Here is a 24365-nt window from a genome sequence, read left to right as displayed (position 1 = left end):
TATGTCACTAAACCTTTTTAATGTATAAAGATTGAATCATTAAAAAAATGAGGGTTTTGAGTTTAACTTATTTGAGTTCCCTATAAGGTCGCGAAGATTGTTTTATCGAGTAAGGATTCAATCTTTGAATGAAAATAGCTCAATCAAGGTACCTATTATGTCACTAGACATTTTTAAGGTATAAAATAAGAGTTTTGAGTTAAACTTATTCGTGTTCTCTTAGACGTTACGAAGAGTGTTTTAATGAGTTAAGAATGAATCTTTAAATGAAAATACCTCAATCAAGGTACCTATTATGTCACTAGACAATTTTAATGTATAAAGATTAAATCTTTGTAAGAAAACTAGTGTTTTGAGTTAAACTTATTCGAGTTTTGTTTGATGTCACGAAGAGTATTTTAAAGTGTGAAAACTTAATCTTTGAACGAAATTACCTCAATCAAAGTTCGTATTACCTCACTAGACTTTTTTAATGTTTAAAGATTGAATATCAGAAGAAAATGAAAGTTTTGAGTTTAACTTATTCGAGTTCCCTATGAAGTCGCGAAGAGTGTTTTAATGATTAAAGATTAAATCCTTTTGAATGAAAATACCCCAATCAGGGAAAGAAAATGAGAGTTTTGAGTTAAACTTATTCGAGTGCCCTTGGACGTCCCGAAGAATGTTTAAATGAGTAAAGATTGAATCTTTAAATGAAAATACCTCAATCTAGGTACCTATGAAGTCACTAGACCATTTTAATGTATAAAGATTAAACCTTTGAAATAAAATGAGAGTTTTGAGTTAAACTAATTCGATTTCACTTTGACGTCACGAAGAGTATTTTAATGAGTTTAGATTGAATCTTTGAATGAAATTATCTCAATCAGAGTACCTATTATATCACTTGAACTTGTTAATGTATAAAGATTGAATCTTTGAGAGAAAATGAGAGTTTTAAGTTGAACTTATGCGAGTTCCCTTTGACGTCCCAAAGAGTGTTTTAATGGGTAAAGATTGAATTTTTGTATTAAAATACCATAATCAGGGTACCTATTAAGTCACTAGACCATTTTACTGTATACAGATTAAATATTTGAAAGAAAATAAGAGTTTGGAGTTTAACTTATTCGAATTCCGTTTGACATCACGATGAGTGTTTCAATGAGCAATGATTGAATCTTTGAATGAAATTACTTCAATCAAGGTAACTATTATGTCACTAGAACTTTTTAATGCATAAGTATTGTATCTTTGAAAGAAAATGAGAGTTTTGAGTTAAACTTATTCGAGTTGACAATAAAGTCGTGAAAGTGTTTTAATGACTAAATATTGAATCTTTGAATGAAAATACCTCAACCAAGATGCCAATAATGTTACCAGACATTTTTAATGTATAAAGATTGAATCTTTGAAGGAAAATGAGAGTTTCGAGTCTAAGTTATTCATGTTCCCCATGAATTGACGAAAAGTTCCCCATGAGTTTAAGTTATTCAAGTTCCCTTTGACGTCACAATGAGTGTTTCATTGAGTGTAGATTGAATCTTTCAGTGAAATTACCTCAATCAATGTACGTATTGTATCACTAGAACTTTTTAATGTATAAAGAATGAATCTTTGAAAAAAAAAATGAGGGTTTTGATTTAACTTATTCGAGTTCCCAATGAAGGTACCTATTATGTCACTTGATCTTTTTAATGTACAAAGATTGAATCTCTGAAAAAAATAAGGAGAGTTTTGAGTTAAACTTATTCGAGTTCCTTTTGACATCCCGAAGAGTGTTTTAAAGAGTAAAGATTGAATCCTTGAATGAAGGTACCTATTATGTCACTAAACCTTTTTAATGTATAAAGATTGAATCATTAAAAAAAATGAGAGTTTTGAGTTTAACATATTTGAGTTCCCTATGAGTTCGCGAAGAGTGTTTTATCTAGTAAAGATTGAATCTTTGAATGAAAATAGCTCAACCAAGGTACCTATTATGTTACTAGACATTTTTAAGGTGTAAAGTAAGAGTTTTGAGTTAAACTTGTTCGAGTTTCCTTTGACGTCACAAAGAGTGTTTTAATGAGTTAAGATTGAATCCATGAATGAAAAAACCTCAATCAAGGTACCTATTATGTCATTAGACTATTTTAATATATCAAGATTAAATCTTTGTAAGAAAATGAGAGTTTTGAGTTAAACTTATTCGAGTTTTGTTTGACGTCACGAAGAGTGTTTTAAAGTGTAAAAACTAAATCTTTGAATGAAATTACCTCAATCAAGGGTCGTATTACCTCACTAAACTTTTTAATGTTTAAAGATTGAATAATTGAAAGAAAATGAAAGTTTTGAGTTTAACTTATACGAGTTCCTTATGAAGTCGCAAAGAGTGTTTTAATGATTAAAGATTGAATCATTTTGAATGAAAATACCTCAAATAGGGTACCTATCGTGTCACTAGACCTTTTTAACGTATAAAGATTGAATCTTGGAAAGAAAATAAGAGTTTTGAGATAAACTTATTCGAGTGCCCTTGGACGTCCCAAAAAATGTTTTAATGAGTAAAGATTGAATCTTTAAATGAAAATACCTCAATCAAGGCACCTATGAAGTCAGTAGACCATTTTAATGTACAACGATTAAATCTTTGTAAGAAAACGAGAGTTTTGAGTTAAACTTATTCAAGTTTTGTTTGACGTCACGAAGAGTGTTTTAAAGTGTAAAAACTAAATCTTTGAATGAAATTACCTCAATCAAAGTTCATATTACCTCACTAGACCTTTTTAATGTTTGAAGATTGAATATCTGAAAGAAAATGAAAGTTTTGAGTTTAACTTATTTGAGTTACCTATGAAGTCGCGAAGAGTGTTTTAATGATTAAGGATTGAATCCTTTTGAATGAAAATACCTCAATCAGGGTACCTATTATGTCACTAGACCTTTTTAACATATAAAGATTGAATCTTGGAAAGAAAATGAGAGTTTTGAGTTAAAGTTATTCGAGTGCCCTTAGACATCCCGAAGAATGTTTTAATGAGTAAAGATTGAATCCTTAAATTAAAATACCACAATCAAGGTACCTATGAAGTCACTAGACCATTTTAATGCATAAAGATTAAATCTTTGAAATAAAATGAGAGTTTTGAGTTAAACTAATTCGATTTCACTTTGACGTCACGAAGAGTGTTTTAATGAGTAAAGATTAAATCTTTGAATGTATAAAATGAGGTACCTATTATGTCACTTGAACTTTTTAATGTATAAAGATTGAATCCTTAAAAGAAAATGAGAGTTTTGAGTTGAACTTATGCGAGTTCCCATTGACGTCCCAAAGAGTGTTTTAATGAGTAAAGATTGAATTTTTTTTATGAAAATACCACAATCAAGGTACATATTAAGTCACTAGACCATTTTAATGTATACAGATTAAATATTTGTAAGAAAATAAGAGTTTGGAGTTCAACTTATTCGAATTCCGTTTGACATCACGATGAGTGTTTCAATGAGTAAGGATTGAATCTTTGAATGAAATTACTTCAATCAAGGTAACTATTATGTCACTAGACCTTTTTAATGTATAAGTATTGTATCTTTAAAAGAAAATGAGTGTTTTGAGTAAAACTTATTCGAGTTGACAATAAAGTCGTGAAAGTGTTTTAATGACTAAAAATTGAATCTTTGAATGAAAATACCTCAACCAAGATGCCAATTATGTTACTAGACCTTTTTAATGTATAAGAATTTAATCTTTGAAGGAAAATGAGAGTTCCAAGTTTAACTTATTCAAGTTCCCTATGAATTCACAAAAAGTGTTTTAATGACTAAATATTGAATCTATGAATGAAAACAAGTCAATCAAGGTACTTGTTATGTCACTAAACCTTTTTAATGTATAAAGGTTGAATCTTTGAAAGAAAATGAGAGTTTTGAGCTAAACTTATTCGAGTTCCCTTTGACGTCCCGAATAATGTTTTAATGAGTAAAAATTGAATTTTTGAATTAAACTACCTCAATCAAATTTCCTACTATGTCACTAGACCATTTTAATGTATAAACACTAATCATTGAAAGAAAATAGGTGTTTTGAGTTAAACTTATTCGAGTGCCCTTGGACGTCCCGAAGAACGTTTTAATGAGTAAAGATTGAATCTTTAAATGAAATTACCTCAATCTAGGTACCTATGAAGTCACTAGACCATTTTAATGTATAAAGATTAAACCTTTGAAATAAAATGAGGGTTTTGAGTTAAACTAATTCGATTTCACTTTGACGTCACGAAGAGTATTTTAATGAGTATAGATTGAATCTTTGAATGAAATTATCTCAATCAGAGTACCTATTATATCACTTGAACTTTTTAATGTATAAAAATTGAATCTTTGAGAGAAAATGAGAGTTTTAAGTTGAACTTATGCGAGTTCCCTTTGACGTCCCAAAGAGTGTTTTAATGGGTAAAGATTTAATTTTTGGATTCAAATACCATAATCAGGGTACCTATTAAGTCACTAGACCATTTTACTGTATACAGATTAAATATTTGAAAGAAAATAAGAGTTTGGAGTTCAACTTATTCGAATTCCGTTTGACGTCACGATGAGTGTTTCAATGAGCAAGGATTGAATCTTTGAATGAAATTACTTCAATCATGGTAACTATTATGTCACTAGACCTTTTTAATGTATAAGAATTGTATTTTTGAAAGAAAATGAGAGTTTTGAGTTAAACTTATTCGAGTTGACAATAAAGTCGTGAAAGTGTTTTAATGACTAAATATTGAATCTTTGAATAAAAATACCTCAACCAAGATGCCAATAATGTTACCAGGCATTTTTAATGTATAAAGATTGAATCTTTGAAGAAAATGAGAGTTTTGAGTTAAACTTATTCGAGTTCCATATGAAGTCGCGAAGAGTGTTTTAATGAGTTAATATTGAATCCATGAATGAAAATACCTCAATCAATGTACCTATTATGTTACTAGACTATTTTAATATATAAAGATTAAATCTTTGTATGAAAATGAGAGTTTTGAGTTAAACTTATTCGAGTTTTGTTTGACGTCACGAATAGTGTTTTAAAGTGTAAAAACTAAATCTTTGAATGAAATTACCTCAATCAAGGGTCTTATTACCTCACTAAACCTTTTTAATGTTTAAAGATTGAATAACTGAAAGAAAAGGGAAGTTTTGAATTTAACTTATTCGAGTTCCATATGAAGTCGCGAAGAGTGTTTTAATGATTAAAGATTGAATCATTTTGAATGAAAATACCTCAATCAGGGTACCTATCGTGTCACTAGACCTTTTTAACGTATAAATATTAAATCTTGGAAAGAAAATAAGAGTTTTGAGATAAACTTATTCGAGTGCCCTTGGACGTCCCGAAGAAAGTTTTAATGAGTAAAGATTGAATCTTTAAATGAAAATACCTCAATCAAGGCACCTATGAAGTCAGTAGACCATTTTAATGTATAAAGATTAAATCTTTGTAAGAAAACGAGGGTTTTGAGTTAAACTTATTGAAGTTTTGTTTGACGTCACGAAGAGTGTTTTAAAGTGTAAAAACTAAATCTTTGAATGAAATTACTTCAATCAAAGTTTGTATTACCTCACTAGGCCTTTTTAATGTTTAAAGATTGAATATTTGAAAAAAAATGAAGTTTTTGAGTTTAACTTATTTGAGTTACCTATGAAGTCGCGAAGAGTGTTTTAATGATTAAGGATTGAATCCTTTTGAATGCAAATACCTCAATCAGGGTACCTATTATGTCACTAGACCTTTTTAACGTATAAAGATTGAATCTTGGAAAGAAAATGAGAGTTTTGAGTTAAACTTATTCGAGTGCCCTTAGACATCCCGAAGAATATTTTAATGAGTAAAGATTGAATCTTTAAATTAAAATACCACAATCAAGGTACCTATGAAGTCACTAGACTATTTTAATGTATAAAGATTAAATCTTTGAAATAAAATGAGAGTTTTGAGTTAAACTAATTCGATTTCACTTTGACGTCACGAAGAGTGTTTTAATGAGTAAAGATTAAATCTTTGAATGTATAAAATGAGGTACCTATTATGTCACTTGAATTTTTTAATGTATAAAGATTGAATCCTTAAAAGAAAATGAGAGTTTTGAGTTGAACTTATGCGAGTTCCCTTTGACGTCCCAAAGAGTGTTTTAATGAGTAAAGATTGAATTTTTTTTATGAAAATACCAGAATCAAGGTACCTGTTAAGTTACTAGACCATTTTAATGTATACAGATTAAATATTTGAAAAAAATATGAGTTTGGAGTTCAACTTATTCGAATTCCGTTTGACGTCACGATGAGTGTTTCAATGAGCTAGGATTGAATCTTTGAATGAAATTACTTCAATCAAGGTAACTATTATGTCACTAGACCTTTTTAATGTATAAGTATTGTATCTTTAAAACAAAATGAGTGTTTTGAGTTAAACTTATTCGAGTTGACAATAAAGTCTTGAAAGTGCTTTAATGATTAAAAATTGAATCTTTGAATGAAAATACCTCAACCAAGATGCCAATTATATTACTAGACCTTTTTAATGTGTAAGGATTTAATCTTTGAATGAAAAAGAGAGCACCGAGTTTAACTTATTCAAGTTCCCTATGAATTCACGAAAAGTGTTTTAATGACTAAATATTGAATCTATGAATGAAAACACTTCAATCAAGGTACTTGTTATGTCACTAAACCTTTTTAATGTATAAAAATTGAATCTTTGAAAGAAAATGAGAGTTTTTAGCTAAACTTATTCGAGTTGCCTTTGACATCCCGAATAATGTTTTAATGAGTAAAAATTGAATTTTTGAATTAAACTACCTCAATCAAATTTCCTACTATGTCACTGGACCATTTAATGTATAAACACTAATCATTGAAAGAAAATAGGTGTTTTGAGTTAAACTTATTCGAGTGCCCTTGGACGTCCCGAAGAACGTTTTAATGAGTAAAGATTGAATCTTTAAATGAAAATACCTCAATCTAGGTACCTATGAAGTCACTAGACCATTTTAATGTATAAAGATTAAACCTTTGAAATAAAATGAGGGTTTTGAGTTAAACTAATTTGATTTCACTTTGACGTCACGAAGAGTATTTTAATGAGTATAGATTGAATCTTTGAATGAAATTATCTCAATCAGAGTACTTATTATATCACTTGAACTTTTTAATGTATAAAAATTGAATCTTTGAGAGAAAATGAGAGTTTTAAGTTGAACTTATGCGAGTTCCCTTTGACGCCCCAAAGAGTTTTTTAATGGGTAAAGATTTAATTTTTGTATTCAAATACCATAATCAAGGTACCTATTAAGTCACTAGACCATTTTACTATATACAGATTAAATATTTGAAAGAAAATAAGAGTTTGGAGTTCAACTTATTCGAATTCCGTTTGACGTCACGATGAGTGTTTCAATGAGCAAGGATTGAATCTTTGAATGAAATTACTTCAATCATGGTAACTATTATGTCACTAGACCTTTTTAATGTATAAGTATTGTATTTTTGAAAGAAAATGAGAGTTTTGAGTTAAACTTATTCGAGTTGACAATAAAGTCGTGAAAGTGTTTTAGTGACTAAATATTGAATCTTTGAATAAAAATACCTCAACCAAGATGCCAATAATGTTACCAGACATTTTTAATGTATAAAGATTGAATATTTGAAGGAAAATGAGAGTTTCGAGTTTAAGTTATTCATGTTCCCCAATAATTCACGAAAACTTCCCCATGAGTTTAAGTTATTCAAGTTCCCTTTGACGTCACAATGAGTGTTTCATTGAGTGTAGATTGAATCTTTCAGTGAAATTACCTCAATCAATGTACGTATTGTATCACTAAACCTTTATAATGTATAAAGTATGAATCTTTGAAAAAAAAAATGAGGGTTTTGATTTAACTTATTCAAGTTCCCAATGAAGGTACCTATTTTGTCACTTGATCTTTTTAATGTACAAAGATTGAATCTCTGAAAAAAATAAGGAGAGTTTTGAGTTAAACTTATTCGAGCTCCTTTTGACATCCCGAAGAGTGTTTTAAAGAGTAAAGATTGAATCCTTGAATGAAGGTACCTATTATGTCACTAAACCTTTTTAATGTATAAAGATTGAATCATAAAAAAAAATGAGAGTTTTGAGTTTAACATATTTGAGTTCCCTATGAGTTCGCGAAGAGTGTTTTATCCAATAAAGATTGAATCTTTGAGTGAAAATAGCTCAATCAAGGTACCTATTATGCTACTAGACATTTTTAAGGTGTAAAATAAGAGTTTTGAGTTAAACTTATTCGAGTTTCATTTGACGTCACAAAGAGCGTTTTAATGAGTTAATATTGAATCCATGAATGAAAATACCTCAATCAATGTACCTATTATGTTACTAGACTATTTTAATATATAAAGATTAAATCTTTGTAAGAAAACGAGAGTTTTGAGTTAAACTTATTCGAGTTTTGTTTGACGTCACGAAGAGTGTTTTAAAGTGTAAAAACTAAATCTTTGAATGAAATTACCTCAATCAAGGGTCTTATTACCTCACTAAACCTTTTTAATGTTTAAAGATTGAATAACTGAAAGAAAAGGGAAGTTTTGAATTTAACTTATTCGAGTTCCATATGAAGTCGCGAAGAGTGTTTTAATGATTAAAGATTGAATCATTTTGAATGAAAATACCTCAATCAGGGTACCTATCGTGTCACTAGACCTTTTTAACGTATAAATATTAAATCTTGGAAAGAAAATAAGAGTTTTGAGATATACTTATTCGAGTGCCCTTGGACGTCCCGAAGAAAGTTTTAATGAGTAAAGATTGAATCTTTAAATGAAAATACCTCAATCAAGGCACCTATAAAGTCAGTAGACCATTTTAATGTATAAAGATTAAATCTTTGTAAGAAAACGAGGGTTTTGAGTTAAACTTATTGAAGTTTTGTTTGACGTCACGAAGAGTGTTTTAAAGTGTAAAAACTAAATCTTTGAATGAAATTAGTTCAATCAAAGTTCGTATTACCTCACTAGGCCTTTTTAATGTTTAAAGATTGAATATTTGAAAAAAAAATGAAGTTTTTGAGTTTAACTTATTTAAGTTACCTATGAAGTCGCGAAGAGTGTTTTAATGATTAAGGATTGAATCCTTTTGAATGAAAATACCTCAATCAGGGTACCTATTATGTCACTAGACCTTTTTAACGTATAGAGATTGAATCTTGGAAAGAAAATGAGAGTTTTGAGTTAAACTTATTCGAGTGCCCTTAGACATCCCGAAGAATGTTTTAATGAGTAAAGATTGAATCTTTAAATTAAAATACCACAATCAAGGTACCTATGAAGTCACTAGACAATTTTAATGTATAAAGATTAAATCTTTGAAATAAAATGAGAGTTTTGAGTTAGACTAATTCGATTTCACTTTGACGTCACGAAGAGTATTTTAATGAGTAAAGATTAAATCTTTGAATGTATAAAATGAGGTACCTATTATGTCACTTGAACTTTTTAAAGTATAAAGATTGAATCCTTAAAAGAAAATGAGAGTTTTGAGTTGAACTTATGCGAGTTCCCTTTGACGTCCCAAAGAGTGTTTTAATGAGTAAAGATTGAATTTTTTTTATGAAAATACCACAATCAAGGTACCTATTAAGTCACTAGACCATTTTAATGTATACAGATTAAATATTTGAAAGAAAATAAGAGTTTGGAGTTCAACTTATTCGAATTCCGTTTGACGTCACGATGAGTGTTTCAATGAGCAAGGATTGAATCTTTGAATGAAATTACTTCAATCAAGGTAACTATTATGTCACTAGACCTTTTTAATGTATAAGTATTGTATCTTTAAAAGAAAATGAGTGTTTTGAGTTAAACTTATTCGAGTTGACAATGAAGTCTTGAAAGTGCTTTAATGACTAAAAATTGAATCTTTGAATGAAAATACCTCAACCAAGATGCCAATTATATTACTAGACCTTTTTAATGTGTAAGGATTTAATCTTTGAATGAAAATGAGAGTTCCGAGTTTAACTTATTCAAGTTCCCTATGAATTCACGAAAAGTGTTTTAATGACTAAATATTGAATTTATGAATGAAAACACTTCAATCAAGGTACTTGTTATGTCACTAAACCTTTTTAATGTATAAAGATTGAATCTTTGAAAGAAAATGAGAGTTTTAAGCTAAACTTATTCGAGTTGCCTTTGACGTCCCGAATAATGTTTTAATGAGTAAAAATTGAATTTTTCAATTAAACTACCTCAATCAAATTTCCTACTATGTCACTAGACCATTTTAATGTATAAACACTAATCATTGAAAGAAAATAGGAGTTTTAAACTTATTCGAGTGCCCTTGGACGTCGCGAAGAATGTTTTAATGAGTAAAGATTGAATCTTTAAATGAAAATACCTCAATCTAGGTACCTATGAACTCACTAGACCATTTTAATGTGTAAAGATTAAACCTTTGAAATAAAATGAGAGTTTTGAGTTAAACTAATTCGATTTCACTTTGACGTCACGAAGAGTATTTTAATGAGTATAGATTGAATCTTTGAATGAAATTTTCTCGATCAGAGTATCTATTATATCACTTGAACTTTTTAATGTATAAAGATTGAATCCTTGAGAGAAAATGAGAGTTTTAAGTTGAACTTATGCGAGTTCCCTTTGACGTCCCAAAGAATGTTTTAGTGGGTAAAGATTGAATTTTTGTATTCAAATACCATAATCAGGGTACCTATTAAATCACTAGACCATTTTACTGTATACAGATTAAATATTTGAAAGAAAATAAGAGTTTGGAGTTCAACTTATTCAAATTTCGTTTGACGTCACGATGAGTGTTTCAATGAGCAAGGATTGAATCTTTGAATGAAATTACTTCAATCATGGTAACTATTTAGTCACTAGACCTTTTTAATGTATAAGTATTGTATTTTTGAAAGAAAATGAGAGTTTTGAGTTAAACTTATTCGAGTTGACAATAAAGTCTTGAAAGTATTTGAATTACTAAATATTGAATCTTTGAATGAAAATACCTCAACCAAGATGCCAATAATCTTACCAGACCTTTTTAATGTATAAAGATTGAATCTTTGAAGGAAAATGAGAGTTTCGAGTTTAAGTTATTCATGTTCCCCATGAATTCAAGAAAAGTTCCCCATGAGTTTAAGTTATTCAAGTTCCCTTTGACGTCACAATGAGTGTTTCATTGAGTGTAGATTGAATCTTCAGTGAAATTACCTCAATCAATGTATGTATTGTATCACTAGACCTTTATAATGTGTAAAGAACGAATCTTTGAAAAAAAAAATGAGGGTTTTGATTTAACTTATTCGAGTTCCCAATGAAGGTACCTATTATGTCACTTGATCTTTTTAATGTACAAAGATTGAATCTCTGAAAAAAATAAGGAGAGTTTTGAGATAAACTTATTCGAGTTCCTTTTGACATCCCGAGGAGTGTTTTAAAGAGTAAAGATTGAATCCTTGAATGAAGGTACCTATTATGTCACTAAACGTTTTTAATGTATAAAGATTGAATCATTAAAAAAAATGAGAGTTTTGAGTTTAACATATTTGAGTTCCCTATGAGTTCGCGAAGAGTGTTTTATCCAGTAAAGATTGAATCTTTGAATGAAAATAGCTCAACAAGGTACCTATTATGTTTCTAGACATTTTTAAGGTGTAAAATAAGAGTTTTGAGTTAAACTTATTCGAGTTTCCTTTGACGTAACAAAGAGTGTTTTAATGAGTTACGATTGAATCCATGAATGAAAATACCTCAATCAAGGTACCTATTATGTCACTAGACTATTTTAATATATAAAGATTAAATCTTTGTAAGAAAACGAGAGTTTTAAGTTAAATTTATTCGAGTTTTGTTTGACGTCACGAAGAGTGTTTTAAAGTGTAAAAACTAAATCTTTGAATGAAATTACCTCAATCAAGGGTCGTATTACCTCACTAAACCTTTTTAATGTTTCAAGATTGAATAACTGAAAGAAAATGAAAGTTTTGAATTTAACTTATTCGAGTACCGTATGAAGTCTTGAAGAGCGTTTTAATGATTAAAGATTGAATCATTTTGAATGAAAATACCTCAATCAGGGTACCTATCGTGTCACTAGACCTTTTTAACGTATAAAGATTGAATCCTGGAAAGAAAATAAGAGTTTTGGGATAAACTTATTCGAAGAATACCTCAATCAAGGCACCTATGAAGTCAGTAGACCATTTTAATGTATAAAGATTAAATCTTTGTAAGAAAACGAGGATTTTGAGCTAAACTTATTCAAGTTTTGTTTGACGTCACGAAGAGTGTTTTAAAGTGTAAAAACTAAATCTTTGAATGAAATTACCTCAATCAAAGTTCGTATTACCTCACTAGACCTTTTTAATGTTTAAAGATTGAATATCTGAAAGAAAATGAAAGTTTTGAGTTTAACTTATTTGAGTTGCCTATGAAGTCGCGAAGAGTGTTTTAATGATTAAGGATTGAATCATTTTGAATGAAAATACCTCAATCAGGGTACCTATTATGTCACTAGACCTTTTTAACGTATAAAGATTGAATCTTGGAAACAAATTAAGAGTTTTGAGTTAAACTTATTCGAGTGCCCCTAGACATCCCGCAGAATGTTTTAATGAGTAATGATTGAATCTTTAAATTAAAATACCACAATCAAGGTACCTATGAGGTCACTAGACCATTTTAATGTATAAAGATTAAATCTTTGAAATAAAATGAGAGTTTTGAGTTAAACTAATTCGATTTCACTTTGACGTCACGAAGAGTGTTTTAATGAGTAAAGATTAAATCTTTGAATGTATAAAACGAGGTACCTATTATGTCACTTGAACTTTTTAATGTATAAAGATTGAATCCTTAAAAGAAAATGAGAGTTTTGAGTTGAACTTATGCGAGTTCCCTTTGACGTCCCAAAGAGTGTTTTAATGAGTAAAGATTGAATTTTTTTTATGAAAATACCACAATCAAGGTACCTATTAAGTCACTAGACCATTTTAATGTATACAGATTAAATATTTGAAAGAAAATAAGAGCTTGGAGTTCAACTTATTCGAATTCCGTTTGACGTCACGATGAGTGTTTCAATGAGCAAGGATTGAATCTTTGAATGAAATTACTTCAATCAAGGTAACTATTATGTCACTAGACCTTTTTAATGTATAAGTATTGCATCTTTAAAAGAAAATGAGTGTTTTGACTTAAACTTATTCGAGTTGACACTAAAGTCGTGAAAGTGTTTTAATGACTAAAAATTGAATCTTTGAATGAAAATACCTCAACCAAGATGCCAATTATGTTACTAGACCTTTTTAATGTATAAGGATTTAATCTTTGAAGGAAAATGAGAGTTCCGAGTTTAACTTATTCAAGTTCCCTATGAATTCACGAAAAGTGTTTTAATGACTAAATATTGAATCTATGAATGAAAACACTTCAATCAAGGTACTTGTTATGTCACTAAACCTTTTTAATGTATAAAGATTGAATTTTTGAAAGAAAATAAGAGTTTTGAGCTAAACTTATTCGAGTTCCCTTTGACGTCCCGAATAATGTTTTAATGAGTAAAAATTGAAATTTTGAATTAAACTACCTCAATCAAATTTCCTACTATGTCAATAGACCATTTTAATGTATAAACACTAATCATTGAAAGAAAACAGGAGTTTTGAGTTAAACTTATTCGAGTGCCCTTGGACGTTGCGAAGAATGTTTTAATGAGTAAAGATTGAATCTTTAAATGAAAATACCTCAATCTAGATACCTATGAACTCACTAGACCATTTTAATGTATAAAGATTAAACCTTTGAAATAAAATGAGAGTTTTGAGTTAAACTAATTCGATTTCACTTTGACGTCATGAAGAGTATTTTAATGAGTATAGATTGAATCTTTGAATGAAATTATCTCAATCAGAGTACCTATTATATTACTTAAACTTTTTAATGTATAAAGATTGAATCTTTGAGAGAAAATGAGAGTTTTAAGTTGAACTTATGCGAGTTCCCTTTGACGTCCCAAAGAGTGTTTTAATGGCTAAAGATTGAATTTTTGTATTAAAATACCATAATCAGGGTACCTATTAAGTCACTAGACCATTTTACTGTATACAGATGAAATATTTGAAAGAAAATAAGAGTTTGGAGTTCAACTTATTTGAATTCCGTTTGACGCCACGATGAATGTTTTAAAGAGTAAGAATTGAATCTTTGAATGAAATTACTTCAATTAAGGTAACTAATATGTCACTAGACCTTTTTAATGTATAAGTATTGTATCTTTAAAAGAAAATAAGTGTTTTGAGTTAGACTTATTCGAGTTGACAATAAAGTCGTGAAAGTGCTTTAATGACTAAAAATTGAATCTTTGAATAAAAATACCTCAACCAAGATGCCAATTATGTTACTAGACCTTTTTAATGTATAAGGATTTAATATTTGAAGGAAAATGAGAGTTCTGAGTTTAACTTATTCAAGTTCCCTATGAATTAACAAAAAGTGTTTTAATGACTAAATATTGAATCTATGAATGAAAACACTTCAATCAAAGTACTTGTTATGTCACTAAACCTTTTTAATGTATAAAGATTGAATCTTTGAAAGAAAATGAGAGTTTTGAGCTAAACTTATTCGAGTTCCCTTTGACGTCCCGAATAATGTTTTAATGAGTAAAAATTGAATTTTTGAATTAAACTTCCTCAATCAAATTTCCTACTATGTCACTAGACCATTTTAATGTATAAACACTAATCATTGAAAGAAAATAGGAGTTTTGAGTTAAACTTAGTCGAGTGCCCTTGGACGTCTCGAAGAATGTTTTAATGAGTAAAGATTGAATCTTTAAATGAAAATACCTCAATCTAGGTACCTATGAAGTCACTAGACCATTTTAATATATAAAGATTAAACCTTTGAAATAAAATGAGAGTTTTGAGTGAAACTAATTCGATTTCACTTTGACGTCACGAAGAGTATTTTAATGAGTATAGATTGAATCTTTGAATAAAATTATCTCAATCAGAGTACCTATTATATCACTTGAACTTTTTAATGTATAAAGATTGAATCTTTGAGAGAAAATGAGAGTTTTAAGTTGAACTTATGCGAGTTCCCTTTGACGTCCCAAAGAGTGTTTTAATGGGTAAAGATTGAATTTTTGTATTAAAATACTATAATCAGGGTACCTATTAAGTCACTAGACCATTTTACTGTATACAGATTAAATATTTGAAATTAAATAAGAGTTTGGAGTTCAACTTATTCGAATTCCGTTTGACGTCACGATGAGTGTTTCAATGAGCAAGGATTGAATCTTTGAATGAAATTACTTCAATCAAGGTAACTATTATGTCACTAGACCTTTGTAATGTATAAGTATTGTATCTTTGAAAGAAAATGAGAGTTTTGAGTTAAACTTATTCGAGTTGACAATAAAGTCGTGAAAGTGTTTTAATGACTAAATATTAAATCTTTGAATGAAAATACCTCAACCAAGATGCCAATAATGTTACTAGACATTTTTAATGTATAAAGATTGAATCTTTGAAGGAAAATGAGAGTTTCGAGTTAAAGTTATTCATGTTCCCCATGAATTCACGAAAAGTTCCCCATGAGTTTAAGTTATTTAAGTTCCCTTTGACGTCACAATGAGTGTTTCATTGAGTGAAGATTGAATCTTTCAGTGAAATTACCTCAATCAATGTACGTATTGTATCACTAGACCTTTTTAATGTATAAAGAATGAATCTTTGAAAAAAAAAACGAGAGTTTTGATTTAACTTATTCGAGTTCCGAATGAAGGTACCTATTATGTCACTTGATCTTTTTAATGTACAAAGATTGAATCTCTGAAAAAAATAAGGAGAGTTTTGAGTTAAACTTATTCGAGTACCTTTTGACATCCCGAAGAGTGTTTTAAAGAGTAAAGATTGAATCCTTGAATGAAGGTACATATTATGTCACTAAACCTTTTTAATGTATAAAGATTGAATCATTAAAAAAAATGAGATTTTTTAGTTTAACATATTTGAGTTCCCTATGAGTTCGCGAAGAGTGTTTTATCTAGTAAAGATTGAATCTTTGAATGAAAATAGCTCAATCAAGGTACGTATTATGTTACTAGACATTTTTAAGGTGTAAAATAAGAGTTTTGAGTTAAACTTATTCGAGTTTCCTTTGACGTCACAAAGAGTGTTTTAATGAGTTAAGATTGAATCCATGAATGAAAATACCTCAATCAAGGTACCTATTATGTCACTAGACTATTTTAATATATATAGATTAAATCTTTGTAAGAAAACGAGAGTTTTGAGTTAAACTTATTCGAGTTTTGTTTGACGTCACGAAGAGTGTTTTAAAATGTAAAAACTAAATCTTTGAATGAAATTACCTCAATCAAGGGTGGTATTACCTCACTAAACCTTTTTAATGTTTAAAGATTGAATAACTGAAAGAAAATGAAAGTTTTGAGTTAAACTTATTCGAGTGTGTTTTTATTAATAAAAGATTGAATCATTTTGAATGAAAATAACTCAATCAGGGTACCTATCGTGTCACTAGACCTTTTTAACGTATAAAGATTGAATCTTGGAAAGAAAATAAGAGTTTTGAGATAAACTTATTCGAGTGCCCCTAGACGTCCCGAATAATGTTTTAATGAGTAAAGATTGAATCTTTAAATGAAAATACCTTAATCAAGGCACCTATGAAGTCAGTAGACCATTTTAATGTATAAAGATTAAATCTTTGTAAGAAAATGACAGTTTTGAGTGAAACTTATTCAAGTTTTGTGTGACGTCACGAAGGGTGTTTTAAAGTGTAAAAACTAAATCTTTGAATGAAATTACCTCAATCAAAGTTCGTATTACCTCACTAGAGCTTTTTAACGTTTAAAGATTGAATATCTAAAAGAAAATGAAACTTTTGAGTTTAACTTATTCGAGTTACCTATGAAGTCGCGAAGAGTGTTTTAATGATTAAGGATTGAATCATTTTGACTGAAAATACCTCAATCAGGGTACCTATTATGTCACTAGACCTTTTTAACGTATAAAGATTGAATCGTGGAAAGAAAATGAGAGTTTTAAGTTAAACTTATTCGAGTGCCCTTAGACATCCCGAAGAATGTTTGAATGAGTAAATATTGAATCTTTAAATTAAAATACCACAATCAAGGTACCTATGAAGTCACTAGACGATTTTAATGTATAAAGATTAAATCTTTGAAATAAAATGAGAGTTTTGAGTTAAACTAATTCGATTTCACTTTGACGTCACGAAGAGGGTTTTAATGAGTAAAGATTAAATCTTTGATGTGTATAAAATGAGGTACCTATTTTGTCACTTGAACTTTTTAATGTATAAAGATTGAATCTTTAAAAGAAAATGAGAGTTTTGAGTTGAACTTATGCGAGTTCCCTTTGACGTCCCAGAGAGTGTTTTAATGAGTAAAGATTGAATTTTTTTTATGAAAATACCACAATCAAGGTACCTATTTAGTCACTAAACCATTTTAATGTATACAGATTAAATATTTGAAAGAAAATAAGAGTTTGTAGTTCAACTTATTCGAATTCCATTTGACGTCACGATGAGTGTTTCAATGAGCAAGGATTGAATCTTTGAATGAAATTACTTCAATCAAGGTAACTATTATGTCACTAGACCTTTTTAATGTATAAGTATTGTATCTTTAAACGAAAATGAGTGTTTTGAGTTAGACTTATTCGAGTTGACAATAAAGTCGTGAAAGTGTTTTAATGACTAAAAATTGAATCTTTGAATGAAAATACCTCAACCATGATGCCAATTATGTTACTAGACCTTTTTAATGTATAAGGATTTAATCTTTGAAGGAAAATGAGAGTTCCGAGTTTAACTTATTCAAGTTCCCTATGAATTCACGAAAAGTGTTTTAATGACTAAATATTGAATCTATGAATGAAAACACTTCAATCAAGGTACATGTTATGTCACTAAACCTTTTTAATGTATAAAGATTGAATCTTTGAAAGAAAATGAGAGTTTTGAGCTAAACTTATTCGAGTTCCCTTTGACGTCCCGTATAATGTTTTAATGAGTAAAAATTGAATTTTTCAGTTAAACTACCTCAATCAAATTTCCTACTATGTCACTAGACCAATTTAATGTATAAACACTAATCATTGAATGAAAATAGGAGTTTTGAGTTAAACTTATTCGAGTGCCCTTGGACGTCGCGAAAAATGTTTTAATGAGTAAAGATTGAATCTTTAAATGAAAATACCTCAATCTAGGTACCTATGAAGTCACTAGACCATTTTAATGTATAAAGATTAAACCTTTGAAATAAAATGAGAGTTCTGAGTTAAACTAATTCGATTTCACTTTGACGTCACGAAGAGTATTTTAATGAGTATAGATTGAATCTTTGAATGAAATTATCTCAATCAGAGTACCTATTATATCACTTGAACTTTTTAATGTATAAAGATTGAATCTTTGAGAGAAAATGAGAGTTTTAAGTTGAACTTATGCGAGTTCCCTTTGACGTCCCAAAGAATGTTTTAATGGGTAAAGATTGAATTTTGTATTAAAATACCATAATTAGGGTACCTATTAAGTCACTAGACCATTTTACTGTATACAGATTAAATATTTGAAAGAAAATAAGAGTTTGGAGTTCAACTTATTCGAATTCCGTTTGACGTCACGATGAGTGTTTCAATGAGCAAGGATTGAATCTTTGAATTAAATTACTTCAATCAAGGTAACTATTATGTCACTAGACCATTTTAATGTATAAGTATTGTATCTTTGAAAGAAAATGAGAGTTTTGAGTTAAACTTATTCGAGTTGACAATAAAGTCGTGAAAGTGTTTTAATGACTAAATATTTAATGTTTGAATGAAAATACCTCGACCAAGATGCCAAAAATGTTACTAGACATTTTTAATGTATAAAGATTGAATCCTTGAAGGAAAATGAGAATTTCGAGTTTAAGTTATTCATGTTCCCCATGAGTTTAAGTTATTTAAGTTCCCTTTGACGTCACAATGTGTGTTTCATTAAGTGTAGATTGAATCTTTCGGTGAAATTACCTCAATCAATGTACGTATTGTATCACTAGACCTTTTTAATGTATAAAGAATGAATCTTTGAAAAAAAAAATGAGGATTTTGATTTAACTTATTCGAGTTGCCAATGAAGGTAGCTATTATGTCACTTGATCTTTTTAATGTACAAAGATTGAATCTCTGAAAAAAATAAGGAGAGTTTTGAGTTAAACTTATTCGAGTTCCTTTTGACATCCCGAAGAGTGTTTTAAAGAGTAAAGATTGAATCCTTAAATGAAGGTACATATTATGTCGCTAAACCTTTTTAATGTATAAAGATTGAATCATTAAAAAAAATGAGAGTTTTGAGTTTAACATATTTGAGTTCCCTATGAGTTCGCGAAGAGTGTTTTATCTAGTAAAGATTGAATCTTTGAATGAAAGTAGCTCAATCAAGGTACCTATTTTTTTACTAGACATTTTTAAGGTGTAAAATAAGAGTTTTGAGTTAAACTTATTCGAGTTTCCTTTGACGTCACAAAGAGTGTTTTAATGAGTTAAGATTGAATCCATGAATAAAAATACCTCAATCAAGGTACCTATTATGTCACAAGACTATTTTAATATTTAAAGATTAAATCTTTGTAAGAAAACGAGAGTTTTGAGTTAAACTTATTCGAGTTTTGTTTGACGTCACGAAGAGTGTTTTAAAGTTTAAAAGCTAAATCTTTGAATGAAATTACCTCAATCAAGGGTCATATTACCTCACTAAACCTTTTTAATGTTTAAAGATTGAATAACTGAAAGAAAATGAAAGTTTTGAGTTTAACTTATTCGAGTTCCTTATGAAGTCGCGAAGAGTGTTTTAGTGATTAAAGATTGAATCATTTTGAATGAAAATACCTCAATCAGGGTACTTGTCGTGTCACTAGACCTTTTTAACGTATGAAGATTGAATCTTGGAAAGAAAATAAGAGTTTTGAGATAAACTTATTCGAATGCCCTTGGACGTCCCGAAAAATGTTTTAATGAGTAAAGATTGAATCTTTAAATGAAAATACCTCAATCAAGGCACCTATGAAGTCAGTAGACCATTTTAATGTATAAAGATTAAATCTTTATAAGAGAATGAGAGTTTTGAGTTAAACTTATTCAAGTTTTGTTTGACTTCACGAAGAGTGTTTTAAAGTGTAAAAACTAAATCTTTGAATGAAATTACCTCAATCAAAGTTCGTATTACCTCACTAGACCTTTTTAATGTTTAAAGATTGAATATCTGAAAGAAAATAAGAGTTTTGAGTTTAACTTATTTGAGTTACCTATGAAGTCGCGAAGAGTGTTTTAATGATTAAGGATTGAATCATTTTGAATGAAAATACCTCAATCAGGGTACCTATTATGTCGGCAGACCTTTTTAACGTATAAAGATTGAATCTTGGAAAGAAAATAAGAGTTTTGAGATAAACTTATTCGAGTGCCCTTGGACGTCCCGAAGAATGTTTTAATGAGTAAAGATTGAATCTTTAAATGAAAATACCTCAATCAAGGCACCTATGAAGTCAGTAGACCATTTTAATGTATAAAGATTAAATCTTTGTAAGAAAACGAGAGTTTTGAGTTAAACTTATTCAAGTTTTGTTTGACGTCACGAAGAGTGTTTTAAAGTGTAAAAACTAAATCTTTGAATGAAATTACCTCAATCAAAGTTCGTATTACCTCACTAGACCTTTTTAACGTTTAAAGATTGAATATCTGAAAGAAAATGAAAGTTTTGAGGTTAACTTATTTGAGTTACCTATGAAGTCGCGAAGAGTGTTTTAATGATTAAGGATTGAATCCTTTTGACTTAAAATACCTCAATCAGGGTACCTATTATGTCACTAGACCTTTTTAATGTATAAAGATACAATCTTGCAAAGAAAATGAGAGTTTTGAGTTAAACTAATTCGATTTCACTTTGACGTCACGAAGAGGGTTTTAATGAGTAAAGATTAAATCTTTGAATGTATAAAATGAGGTACCTATTTTGTCACTTGAACTTTTTAATGTATAAAGATTGAATCCTTAAAAGAAAATGAGAGTTTTGAGTTGAACTTATGCGAGTTCCCTTTGACGTCCCAAAGAGTGTTTTAATGAGAAAAGATTGAATTTTTTTTTTGAAAATACCACAATCAAGGTACCTATTAAGTCACTAGACCATTTTAATGTATACCGATTAAATATTTGAAAGAAAATAAGAGTTTGGAGTTCAACTTATTCGAATTCCGTTTGACGTCACGATGAGTGTTTCAATGAGCAAGGATTGAATCTTTGAATGAAATTACTTCAATCAAGGTAACTATTATGTCACTAGACCTTTTTAATGTATAAGTATTGTATCTTTAAAAGAAAATGAGAGTTTTGAGTTAAACTTATTCGAGTTGACAATAAAGTCGTGAAAGTGTTTTAATGACTAAATATTAAATCTTTGAATGAAAATACCTCAACCAAGATGCCAATAATGTTACTAGACATTTTTAATGTATAAAGATTGAATCTTTGAAGGAAAATGAGAGTTTCGAGTTAAAGTTATTCATGTTCCCCATGAATTCACGAAAAGTTCCCCATGAGTTTAATTTATTTAAGTTCCCTTTGACGTCACAATGAGTGTTTCATTGAGTGAAGATTGAATCTTTCAGTGAAATTACCTCAATCAATGTACGTATTGTATCACTAGACCTTTTTAATGTATAAAGAATGAATCTTTGAAAAAAAAAATGAGGGTTTTGATTTAACTTATTTGAGTTCCCAATGAAGGTACCTATTATGTCACTTGATCTTTTTAATGTACAAAGATTGAATCTCTGAAAAAAATAAGGAGAGTTTTGAGTTAAACTTATTCGAGTACCTTTTGACATCCCGTAGAGTGTTTTAAAGAGTAAAGATTGAATCCTTGAATGAAGGTACATATTATGTCACTAAACCTTTTTAATGTATAAAGATTGAATCATTAAAAAAAATGAGATTTTTGAGTTTAACATATTTGAGTTCCCTATGAGTTCGCGAAGAGTGTTTTATCTAGTAAAGATTGAATCTTTGAATGAAAATAGCTCAATCAAGGTACCTATTATGTTACTAGACATTTTTAAGGTGTAAAATAAGAGTTTTGAGTTAAACTTATTCGAGTTTCCTTTGACGTCACAAAGAGTGTTTTAATGAGTTAAGATTGAATCCATGAATGAAAATACCTCAATCAAGGTACCTATTATGTCACTAGACTATTTTAATATTTAAAGATTAAATCTTTGTAAGAAAACGAGAGTTTTGAGTTAAACTTATTCGAGTTTTGTTTGACGTCACGAAGAGTGTTTTAAAGTTTAAATGCTAAATCTTTGAATGAAATTACCTCAATCAAGGGTCATATTACCTCACTAAACCTTTTTAATGTTTAAAGATTGAATAACTGAAAGAAAATGAAAGTTTTGAGTTTAACTTATTCGAGTTCCTTATGAAGTCGCGAAGAGTGTTTTAATGATTAAAGATTGAATCATTTTGAATGAAAATACCTCAATCAGGGTACTTATCGTGTCACTAGACCTTTTTAACGTATAAAGATTGAATCTTGGAAAGAAAATAAGAGTTTTGAGATAAACTTATTCGAGTGCCCTTGGACGTCCCGAAGAATGTTTTAATGAGTAAAGATTGAATCTTTAAATGAAAATACCTCAATCAAGGCCCCTATGAAGTCAGTAAAGAAAACGAGAATTTTGAGTTAAACTTATTCAAGTTTTGTTTGACGTCACAAAGAGTGTTTTAAAGTGTAAAAACTAAATCTTTGAATGAAATTACCTCAATCAAAGTTCGTATTACCTCATTAGACCTTTTTAATGTTTAAAGATTGAATATCTGAAAGAAAATAAGAGTTTTGAGTTTAACTTATTTGAGTTACCTATGAAGTCGCGAAGAGTGTTTTAATGATTAAGGATTGAATCATTTTGAATGAAAATACCTCAATCAGGGTACCTATTATGTCGGTAGACCTTTTTAACGTATAAAGATTGAATCTTGGAAAGAAAATAAGAGTTTTGAGATAAACTTATTCGAGTGCCCTTGGACGTCCCGAAGAATGTTTTAATGAGTAAAGATTGAATCTTTAAATGAAAATACCTCAATCAAGGCACCTATGAAGTCAGTAGACCATTTTAATGTATAAAAATTAAATCTTTATAAGAAAACGAGAGTTTTGAGTTAAACTTATTCAAGTTTTGTTTGACGTCACGAAGAGTGTTTTAAAGTGTAAAAACTAAATCTTTGAATGAAATTACCTCAATCAAAGTTCGTATTACCTCAGTAGACCTTTTTAACGTTTAAAGATTGAATATCTGAAAGAAAATGAAAGTTTTGAGTTTAACTTATTTGAGTTACCTATGAAGTCGCGAAGAGTGTTTTAATGATTTAGGATTGAATCCTTTTGACTTAAAATACCTCAATCAGGGTACCTATTATGTCACTAGACCTTTTTCATGTATAAAGATACAATCTTGCAAAGAAAATGAGAGTTTTGAGTTAAACTAATTCGATTTCACTTTGACGTCACGAAGAGTGTTTTAATGAGTAAAGATTAAATCTTTGAATGTATAAAATGAGGTACCTATTTTGTCACTTGAACTTTTTAATGTATAAAGATTGAATCCTTAAAAGAAAATGAGAGTTTTGAGTTGAACTTATGCGAGTTCCCTTTGACGTCCCAAAGAGTGTTTTAATGAGTAAAGATTGAATTTTTTTTTTAAAAATACCACAATCAAGGTACCTATTAAGTCACTAGACCATTTTAATGTATACCGATTAAATATTTGAAAGAAAATAAGAGTTTGGAGTTCAACTAATTCGATTTCACTTTGACGTCACGAAGAGTATTTTAATGAGTATAGATTGAATCTTTGAATGAAATTATCTCAATCAGAGTACCTATTATATCACTTGAACTTTTTAATGCATAAAGATTGAATCTTTGAGAGAAAATGAGAGTTTTAAGTTGAACTTATGCGAGTTCCCTTTGACGTCCCAAAGCGTGTTTTAATGGGTAAAGATTGAATTTTTGTATTAAAATGCCATAATCAGGGTACCTATTAAGTCACTAGACCATTTTACTGTATACAGATTAAATATTTGAAAGTAAGTAAGAGTTTGGAGTTTAACTTATTCGAATTCCGTTTGACGTCACGATGAGTGTTTCAATGAGCAAGGATTGAATCTTTGAATGAAATTACTTCAATCAAGGTAACTATTATGTCACTAGACCTTTTTAATGTATAAGTATTGTATCTTTGAAAGAAAATGAGA

This window comes from Cornus florida, unplaced genomic scaffold, assembly GCF_030987335.1.
Source record: "Cornus florida cultivar Cherokee Brave unplaced genomic scaffold, ASM3098733v1 CherokeeBrave_3.0.0_Hap2_Chr06, whole genome shotgun sequence".
In the NCBI taxonomy this organism is placed as follows: Eukaryota; Viridiplantae; Streptophyta; class Magnoliopsida; order Cornales; family Cornaceae; genus Cornus; species Cornus florida.
Note: the sequence above shows the minus strand (reverse complement) of the source record.